The following is an 11,503-nucleotide window of genomic DNA, read 5'->3' on the forward strand; positions in this document are numbered from 1 at the left end:
CAACTACACTGCCGGCTTCCATCTGCACTACACCGATGCGCTACAGAAGTTCCGCAACTGCACGTCTAGTGGTAATCCCGTGATCTATAACTGCAGTAATCCTGGTTTATGCGGTAGAAATTTTTTGTTTTTGCTACCCCATATTCCTACACGATGTACTCGGCTTCTGTTGTAGAATCAGCCATAGTCTCCTACTTGGAACTCTTCCAGCTTATAGCACCACCATTTATTGTGAACACGTAACCTGATTGGGACTTTGAATCATATTTGTCGGTTTGGAAACTAGCATCGGTGTAACCCGTTACAACGAGTTCCTCCTTACCTCCATAGACTAGAAACACATTCTTAGATCTTCTCAAGTACTTAAGAATGTTTTTCACAGCTATCCAGTGACTCTCACCTGGATCAGACTGGTACCTGCTCATAACACTTAGAGCATAAGAAACATCTGGGCGGTTACTTATCATTGCATACATAATAGATCCAATTGCCGAGGCATATGGAACTTTGCTCATGCGCTCCCGCTCATCAGCCGTCCTTGGACACCGGGTCTTGCTGAGATGTATGCCATGTGACACAGGCAAGAACCCTTTCTTTGCATCTTCCATGCTGAACTATTTTAGCATTTTGTCAATATAAGTATCTTGGTTTAATCCTATAAGCCTCTTCGATCTATCTCTATAGATCTTAATTCCCATAATGTATGCTGCGTCCCCTTAATCCTTCATCGAGAAACTATTTTTTAGTGAAGTCTTTACGGACTCAAGCATAGGAATATCATTTCCAATCAGCAATATGTCATCCACATATAGGATTAAAAATGTGATAGAGCTCCCACTTTCCTTCTTGTATACACAAGCCTATTCTTCGTTTTTAATGAAGCCAAACCCTTTGACTACTTCATCAAAACGAATGTTCCAACTCTGAGATGCTTGCTTCAATCCATAAATAGATTTATAAAGCTTGCATATCTTTCTAGCATTGCTTGGATCGACAAAACACTACTACAAAAACGTTGATTTGTCCCGGTTGGGAAACCACTGTTGTCCCGGTTTCCCAACCGGGAACGCCAGTCTGGGACAAAAGGGGGTGCCCTTTTGTCCCGGGTCTGGTAACCGGGACAAAAGAGGACTTTTTGTCCCGGTTGGTAACACCAACCGGGACAAAAGGTGCAGCCAGCGCCCACGTGGCTGGCGCACCCTTTTGTCCCGGTTGGTGTTACCAACCAGGACAAAAGGTCCTTTTTTTCATGTTTTCCTTTTCTCAATTCTTTTTCTATTTCAATTATACTTTTGCATTTCAATTAAACTTATGTATTGGAATTCAGTGTGTATGATCTCCACTAATATATACACATATATATAGTTACTTATATAATATTTGTCCTAGATAGTTTTCATATATAAATTAATTCACTTTTATATATATATATATATATGTATACACATATCTATACATGTGAATTCCTTTACATATGAAAATGTCTAGAACCAATATTATATAAATATATATATATACACATATATATTATTGGAGTGCTTATATATACATAATACATACATACTCCATTATATTTGCATAGGTATATTCGTTCTTAATTACATAGTAGAATTCGCCTTTTGGAAATTTAATACATACATACTCATAAATAGAAATTTAATACATAGACACACATATATATTTACATAGGTATATTCGTTCTTAATTACATATATACGCGTATATTGTCATATTTGCTGTGATTGTCAATATTAGATATTCCATCATTGTAGAATTCACCTTTTAGATCGAGGACTTGCTCAACAATAAATCCGGAGAATTGTTCTTGAATCGCCATAATCTTTTCCTCCGGTATGAGTTTATCGCGCATCTCCCCAACCTATGGAAAAAGGGGATAATTAATTTCGACTAATTAAAATATGAGTTCAAATATTAACAAGTTTTTTACTTACTTCCTCCTCCCAATCTGTCCAGCCCTTTGGAGGACCTACCTGACCATGGATGTTCTCGCATACATAGTATGCGCACAATACAGTGCCTTGTTTCTGCCTCATACACTTTAAGGGAGAAGAAATTATCAGGTATTTACATGAATATATAATAAAACTAATGAATCGTGCAACAAATCATCTAAGTGCGTACCTTAAAATCTGTCTTGATCTTCAATTCCTTGTCAAATTTGCCTGGATGATTTTTAGCGAATTCTTTCCAAACCCTGTGCATGATTAGAACAATTATAGTCAAGTAACAAAGTGATTCAAATTATCGGTCATCAACGGAGTAGTGGTAGAATTACTTTTTCATCATGTTAAGAAGATTTTCGTATTGTTCTGGAGGTCTCCTCAATGAGTCCATAACCACGAGTAGGCTCTTCTCAGGAATTATGACAATTAGGACCCAGTGTTCACTGCAAGATTATACGGAGGCAGTTCTTGGTAGTTAAGGTTTAAACAATTCGATTACAGAATAGAAAGAGTTAGACGGAAGGAATCACTCACGCAAAGTTGTAAGGAAACAATATCATTTGCTTGTTGTGAAGAACGCTTATGTACTTGAACAAGTTTTGGAATATCTCATCGGAATTGTCGCGTAGAAGCCTCCAATTACAAGTAATTGGGTCGATGAAGCCGAGGTGAGAGTATCTCTTTCTCCTGCAAGTTTGTACCGAATAAATCAAGGGATCAGTATGTTGAGATCATGCAAAACAATACGTAAGGAGAGTAAAATACTTACAGAACCCACAAGCTGACCATAGAGATGTCGAGGGCCTCCTGATGGAATAGTTGGTAAATTTCTTCCCAGTTTTTCCATATAATGGCCTCCCCCCGTAAGAAATCGTCATCTTTAATCTTTGTGCCCTTCATGAAGATGCAATCGGCCATCGCACGCATGTAGTGCTGGTGCAGCTTATACATTTGCGTTGGAAGCACAGACACTACTTAGGGGGGTACAAGAGTTTTACCGATCTCAAACGTCCATTTGACAACCACATCGATCTTTGGAATATCTTCTCCCCCTGCAATCTGAGCCACCGTTAGGTTTGATTCTTTCAAAAATGTAACAAAGTCTTGTTCTTGCGTCGTCTGTCCCACTACGAGAGGCTCTATTGATTGTTTCTTTTGGGCTCCGAGCTGTGGAACGTCGGACGACGATGACTTTGATTGTCTCTTCTTTTTCTCAGTAGTTTTGATAATTGTGCATTCGTAGTCTGAAGGGGGGGTCTCTCGGAATGAATTTTCTCTTATTTGCTTCGCACATTCCCTTAAAAAATTTCAAATCTATCGGATTTATGACTTTCTCGGGCTTCGGCTTCGGCCTCGGCTTGATGTTCTCTTTAACTCTTTCATGAGTTATCCGATCACATTCTTCAAGGCTCATGTCCCAGGGTTTAATAGGAGCCTCCTTGGTTTTCTTCTCCTTTTCCTTCTTCTTTGGAGGCTCCTTAGCCGGTGCAGCTACCTTCTTTGCCGGCGGCCGTTTCTGCTTCTTTGCCGGCGGCGGAGGGGGTGACCATGGAGGCGACGGTGACGCTTGAGTGTTCATCGGCGCATGAGATGATGGTGATGGAGAATGTGCCGGTGATCCTTGCCGAGACAGTGCTGCCCTTGGGGAGTTTTGCGGAGATTCCGGCCTTGGAGAGGCATGCTAAGATGCCGGTCTTGGTGTTTGATCATCCGACTTTAGGACAATGTAGCGCTTATCCCATAGGATGTAACCATGAATGGCTTCTGCTAGTGTCCTCTCCCCATTGATTCCAGGAATATCAAGCTCGAGCGTCTCCCAACCCTGGTACACCTGCTCCACGCCAACTCGTGTGTATCCAGGCGGAATTTGCTGCCCGTGGTACACATCGCCTGGTTGGGTTGGCATGGCGGTACCGTACGCAACAGTGAACATTAAGTTTTTAACGGCAGTCTGCAGGTCACAAGGTGTCCGCTGGGTGATCTCATCCACTGGAAATCGCTGCGGGGCCGACGCTTCAACTACGGCCTGGATCCCCATTGGCTCGGCGATGGCGACGTCTGTGGAAGCGCAGCTGCTTTTCCGCTGAGACAGGTGATCGGCTGCAACATTAGGCTCTGGAGGCACCATTTGCGCTTGTTGTTGCTGGCTCATTGCTATGGCCACTTGGCGTTGAACCTCTTCCTCCAGTCTTTGATCGTGTGACATGAGCCGTTCCTCTAGCCTTCGCATGTGCTCCCGCTCATCATTCTTTCTTCTTTGCCGGCTTCTATATGATTCAATGTAATCCCTGAACCCATACTTCTACGGAACCACGGCTTTGCCTCTTGTGCGGCCCGGATGCTCTGGATTCCAAGGGCGTAAGTCAGCTCGTCCCTCTCTCTATCCGGCTGGAATGTTCCCTCGGTCGCTGCTTGCATGGCCTCCTGTAGTCTCTGGGCTGCTCGCTGGATGTTTGGCCCATAGATGCAGTCACCAGTCAATGGGTCCAAGCTTCCCCCGTGACCATAGAACCAGGTCCTTGACCTTTCAGGACAGTTCAAGGTCGCAGGTTGGATGCCTCTGTCAAGTAGATCTTGCTTCATCTTCTCCCATTTGGGTATTGCAAGCTTGTAGCCTCCTTGGTCTAGAGTGTGATGGTACACTTTCTTCGAGGCGTTGTCTTTGGCCTTCTGCACCTTCTGAAGCCCAAGCTCTGAAGACTTGTATTCCACAAATGCATCCCAGTGACCCCTGAGCTTTTCGAGCTCACCGGTAAATACGGGTGTGGTCCCGGTCTTGATATATTTCTTCGTCAAAATTTTCTTGAATGATTGCAGCTGTTCGGCCATCTTACTCAGGGTCCAGCGCTTGCATATCTCTTCGGATTCAGCTGGAACCGTGAAGTTTTTCTTAAGCTCTCGCCAGCACCATTCTTTTTCTCTTTCGGGTACCGCATCCCGTTCCTCGCTTGGATTGTAAGCTTTCCAGAGCCTGAAGCTGATCGGGATGTGGTCCCTGACAATACATACGGATTGTCTTATGAATTTTTTGGCGGCAGCTTCTGGAGCGATTGGTTCGCCATCTGGACCAACTTCCGTTATAATGAACCGCCCTTCCAGTTTTTTTGTTGGGCCTCGCTTCGTCTTTTTCTGCTGCGACGATGATCCAGACGGCTATAAAAAAACATTCATAGTATTCATATAGATTTAGATGAAAATATGATTGTCACTATAAATAAGTATAGTTGTGATATGTACATTAGCACTTTGTTCAGCAGCAGCGTCATCCTGAATAGATGGTGGCTCAATTCCATCACCGAACATATTCAAATATATGTCGGTATTGCTGCCATCATCAACTTATTCAGGGACATCTCCTTGACCTTCGCCAATCATATTCAACAGGAACTGTTCGTCTTCCGCATCTGTGTGTCGCGGGTCCATCGTAACTAAAATATGAATACAAATAAAACCCTTAAAAAATTCTCTAAATAATCCACATATTTGCGAGCATTTGACTAAGTACCGATCGATGGACGAGGTCGAGTAATATTCTCTAAGTAATTCAAGAAATAAACTTGAAATATTCTATATATGAAATATTCTAGACGGTTTTTTCACTAAGTACCGATCGATGGATGAGGTCGAGAAATATTCTCTAAGTAATTCAAGAAATATAAAAGAAATATTCTATCGATAATTTCACTAAGTACTGATCGATGGATGAGGTCGAGAAATATTCTCTAAGTAATTCAAAAAATATACACGAAATATTCTATCTATAATTTCACTAAGTATCGACTGTGAAATATTCTAGATGGTTTTTTCACTAAGTAACGATCGATGGACGAGGTCGAGTAATATTCTCTAAGTAATTCAAGAAATAAACTTGAAATCATCTATATATGAAATATTCTAGACGGTTTTTTCACTAAGTAACGATCGATGGATGAAGTCAAGAAATATTCTCTAAGTAATTCAAGAAATATACATGAAATATTTAAAAGAAATTTAAACTCACTTTACACATACATACATACATACATACATACATACATACATACATACATACATACATACATACATACATACATACATACATACATACATACATACATACATTCACTCTAAATTATGATTTCACTCTAAACAACAAATTATGATTTCACTCTAAACAACAAATTATGATTTCACTCTAAATAACATGAACTCTAAATAATATAATTTCAAAAGTAATTAACACCCTATTTGTCATCAAAATTAAACAAATTAACAAATAATATATATTTTACAACATAATTTCTAAACAAATAATCCATATTTTCAAATTTAAACAAATAATCCATATTTAAACTAATTTCTAAACAAATTTAAACAAATAATTGGGCTCGCACAGGCGAAGGCGGGGCGAGCCGGAGGACGCGGGGCTCTGGGCGGCGGCGTGAGGTCGGCGGCGCTCGGGGACGTTGGGCTCACGCGGCGGGGTCCGGGCCGGGATGGCGGACGTTAGGAGTTCTCTACAAATTTTTCAGATTTAATGGATAACTTTACAGGGTATGAAAAATAACACAAGTTATTAAGTCATAAAGCATAACTGATTTTTAAAAACAGTTATACGGCACTTCAAGTGTTCACATTTTTCTAGCAATCATAACTAGTTGTTTATAGGCTCCGTTAAAAATAAGGAATTTTTCCTAGCACAGAAATTATTTTTCTTGATTTAGTTCAATTACTTAAACCATTAATTAGTTTAACTAGTTTGGTTCCACTAAAAATCATCAAACTTTTTCTGTGGCCTATAAGCAACACAACTAACATGCTGTAAAAGTTTCAAGTGCATACATGACATATTGACAGAGATATAAATAGATCTACACTATTAGGCATAAAACAAAAACTAAAGAAAAACTTTAGCTAGAGCCGCGGCGGCGTTCGGCCGATTTGGGGGAAGGTGTCGAGGGGACTCAGGAGATCGAGCTCTACCTTTGGGTAGTTGCGGCGTGGGCTGGGATGGCCTGTAGCGGCGGGTCGACGGCGAGCAGGGGATGGCGACGAGGGCGTTACGGTGGCGGCGGTGTTCCGGCGGGTCTCCGGTGGGTTGGTCGGGGCTCTGGGCGGCGGCGTGAGGTCGGCGGCGCTCGGGGACGTTGGGTTCGCGCGGCGGGGCTCTGGGCGGCGATGTCGATGGCGGCGGTGCTCGGGGACGTTGGGGGGAAGGGCGACGTCGATGGCGCAGATGAGAAACCAAGTATTATGGGGAAGGGCGAAGGAGGAAGGAAATATATGGGGGGGGCCTTTTGTCCCTGTTGAAGCCACCACCCGGGACAAAAGGTGTTTTTGGGCGGGCCGGGAAAATTCCCAGCCCGCGGCCCACCTTTAGTCCCGGGTGGATCTACCACCCGGGACAAAAGGGGCCCATTTTCCCTCGTTTCCCGCCTAATCTTATGTTTGTTTTTGTTTCTTTTTACTTCTCTTTTAAAGTTGGCTTTCATTTGTTAATTCGGTTAATAAAATTATGATTCCAAAAATTATGGAACAAAATTTCTTATCTCTATATAAACTTGATACACACAACAAAAATAATTAATTTTCATTCAAGTGATTGGGTCAATGAAATATCTAACTTTTTTGAAATCATATTTGTTATTTTGACCATGCAAAAATATATTAGGTGAACAAATTTTTTTCAAACTGTTACTTTTCGACACAAAGTGGATTCTATCACGATATTAACGTTTAAAAAGTGAATTTTAGATAAAATTAAGCAATTTCATGATATTAATGAGTAGTGTGTGAGTTTGAGAGATAGTTTGTGTTAGTGAGATTGTGTGTGTTAGTGAGAGAGTATAGTGTGTTAATGTGAATGTAATTTCATGAAATAAATAAAATTAGTTGAGTAATCCATTATTGAATGAAAATTATAATTGAGTCTGGTAATTAAGTGAAAAATATATAAAATAATATATATAACACATAAAGTATAATTGTACAGTACATATATAATAAAAGTATTCGAATTGTGATTATGTTTTTATACAATAATATAAAATGATTCAAGTACATGAAGGATTAGCGGTAACAGACTTTCTCTTCACAAATGTCCCTTGATTATGATCACGGCGCAAGTATGGAGCATTATCATTGGCAAGCAGGATGCATGGATCAGCATTTACTTCGAAAGGTGGAATGGCAACAAAATTATTATATTCTTCTGACAAGTCTGTCTTGTCCTCCACTCCAACGATGTTTCTCTTTCCTGATAGAACTATGTGTCGCTTAGGCTCATCCTTTTGCTTGTTTATCCCCTTCTTTGGCTTGCTGGACATGTCCTTAATGTAGAAAACCAGAGCGACATCCTGCGCTAGGACAAATGGCTCGTATCTATACCCAAGATTGTTGAGATCAACTATTGTCATCCCATACTCATCTTTTGTTACCCCTCCTCCAGATAGCTTAACCCATTGGCAATGAAATAGAGGCACCTTGAAATTGGGACCGTAACAGCTCCCATATCTCTTCAATGTAGCCGTAATATGTGTCTTTTTTTCCATTTTTGTTTGTGGCATCCATACGAACACCGCTGTTTTGGTTGGTACTCTTTTTATCTTGGGTTATCGTATAAAATGTGTTTCCATTTATCTCGTACCCTTGGTATGTTAAGATATTCCAAGATGGTCCCCTAGCCAATAAGAACAGTTGTTCACTTATATCCATGTTATGCATTAGATGCTTCCGCAACCAACTGCAGAAAGTGTTCATGTGCTCACGTGTAATCCATGCCTCAGACTTTTCCGGGAAATTGGAGAGCAGAATTTTCTTGTGTTCCTCGATATATGGGTCAACCAAGGATGATTGTTGAAGAACCGTATAATGTGCTTTTTTGAATGAGAAATCATCTGTGCAGACATAAGATTGCTTTCCTAATGTACCCTTTCCAGTTAGTCTCCCCTCATATCGCGATTCAGGGACTCCAATCGGTTTAAGGTCATCAATAAAGTCAACATAAAAGTCAATGACCTCCTCAGTTCCGTAGGCACTGGCGATGCTTCCTTCTGGACGAGCTCTATTATGAACACATTTCTTGAGTACCCCCATGAACCTTTCGAATGGGAACATGTTGTCTAGAAATACTGGTCCGAGGATATCAATCTCTTTGACAAGGTGCACTAGAAGATGTGTCATGATGTTGAAGAAAGATGGTGGAAATATCAGCTCAAAGCCAACAAGACATTGCACCACATCGTTTTGCAGCTTTATCAAATTCTCCGGGTCAATTATCTTCTGAGAAACTGCGTTGAGGAAGGCACATATCTTCACGATGGTTAACCGGACATTATCAGGCAGAATCCCCCGCAGCACAACCGGAAGAAGTTCGGTCATAAGCACATGGCAGTCATGGGACTTGAGATTTGTAAATTTCTTCTCTGCCAAATTTAAGATTCCTTTTATATTGGATGAGTATCCAGATGGAACCTTTATACTGCTCAAGCAGTCAAACATGGTTTCTTTCTCTTCCTTGCTAAGAGTATAGCTGGCAGGACTTAAGTATTGTCGTCCATTATCTCGCTGTTGTGGATGTAGGGCATCTCGTTCTTCCATACGTTGCAATTCTTGACGTGCTTCTACTGTATCTTTTATCTTTCCGTACACTCCCAAGAATGCTATCAGGTTGATGCAAAAATTCTTCGTGAGGTGCATCACATCAATTGCATGACGAACATCTAAGACTTCCCAATATGGTAGCTCCCAAAATATAGATTTCTTCTTCCACATGGGCGCCATTCCGTTTTCGTTCGGAACAGGTTGGCTACCAGATCCCTTTCCAAAAATAACTTCTTGATCTTTTACCATGTTGAAGACATCTTTACCACTACGGTGCATCGGTTTTGTTCGGTGGTCCGCTTGGCCTTTGAAATGCTTGCCCTTCTTTCGTACCGCATGCCTGATGGGAAGAAACCGACGATGACCCATGTATACAACTTTCTTACAGTGAGTCAACCATATATTATCGGTATCATCTAAATAGTGTGTGCATGCTTTGTATCCCTTGTTCGAATGTCCTGACAAGTTACTAAGAGCAGGCTAGTCATTGATCGTTACGAACAGCAATGCTCGTAGGTTGAAGTTTTCCTGTTTGTATTCATCCCACATCCGTACACCTTCATCACCCCAGAGCAATAAGAGTTCTTCAACCAATGGTCTTAGGTACACATCAATGTCATTTCTGGGCTGCTTTGGACCCTGGATAAGCACTGGCATCATGATGAACTTTCATTTCATGCAGAGCCATGGTGGAAGATTGTACAGACAAAGAGTCACAGGCCAAGTGCTATGACCACTGCTCATCTCACCAAAAGGATTCATGCCATCCGTACTCAAACCGAACCTTATGTTTCTCGCACCCAAATCAAATTCAGGGTACGTTCTATCTATTTTTCTCCACTGCGACCCATCAGCGGGGTGTCTCAACATCGAGTCTTTCTTGTGTTCCTCTTTGTGCCATCGCATCAACTTAGCATTATCTTTATTTCTAAACAGACGCTTCAAACGTGGTATTATAGGCGAATACCACATGACCTTCGCAGGAACTCTCTTCCGGGGAGGCTCCCCCTCGACATCTCCAGGATCATCTTTTCTAATCTTGTAACGCAATGCACTGCATACGGGACATGCATCCAAATTCTCGTACTCGCCTCGGTAGAGGATGCAGTCGTTGGGGCATGCATGTATCTTTTGCACTTCCAGTCCTAAAGGGCAAACAAGTTTTATGGCTTCATATGTTGTGGCAGGCAATTCGTTGTCCTTAGGAAGCATTTTTTTAACAAGTTTGAGTAATTCACCAAATCCCTTGTCGGATACACCATTTGTCGCCTTCCATTGCAGCAACTCCAAGGTGGTGCCAAGTTTCTTCAATCCATTTTGACAATCTGGGTACAACAACTTATGGTGGTCCTCTAACAACTTCTGGAAATTCAACCTCTCCGTTTCACTCTCACAGTCTGCCTGCACATTGTGCAATGCTTGCCCCAGATCGTCGCTGGGATCATTTTCTGCTACATCTACTTCGGGCTCTTCCATGGGAATATCGTCCTCGAATGCACCGATTCCAGCATTTCCGGGAAAGTTGTCGTCAAAATCTTCTTTTTCATTGTCTTCCATGGTAACCCCCTGTTCTCCGTGCTTCGTCCAACAAACATACTTCTCCATGAAACCATTTGCGAAAATGTGGCTGTGTAGGATTCTTGAAGATGAGTAATCCTTGTTATTGTTGCAATGAACACACGGGAGCACATAAAACCATTCTGCTTGTTTGCCTCAGCCACAGACAAAAAATAATGCAGGCCATCAATGAATTCTTTCGAACGTTGGTCAGCATTGTACATTCATTGCCGGTCCATCTGCATTTTAAATAAATCGATTTGAATTCTTTACACGTATCGAATAAATAAAATATATCAAACCTAAATTAAACTAAATGTAACATAACATGAATAATTAAAAGATCTGCAATGTAACATAACAGAACTTAACAAAGGAGTACTATACATGAAACTTAAAAA

This window comes from Panicum virgatum, chromosome 3K (assembly GCF_016808335.1).
Source record: "Panicum virgatum strain AP13 chromosome 3K, P.virgatum_v5, whole genome shotgun sequence".
Taxonomy (NCBI): domain Eukaryota; kingdom Viridiplantae; phylum Streptophyta; class Magnoliopsida; order Poales; family Poaceae; genus Panicum; species Panicum virgatum.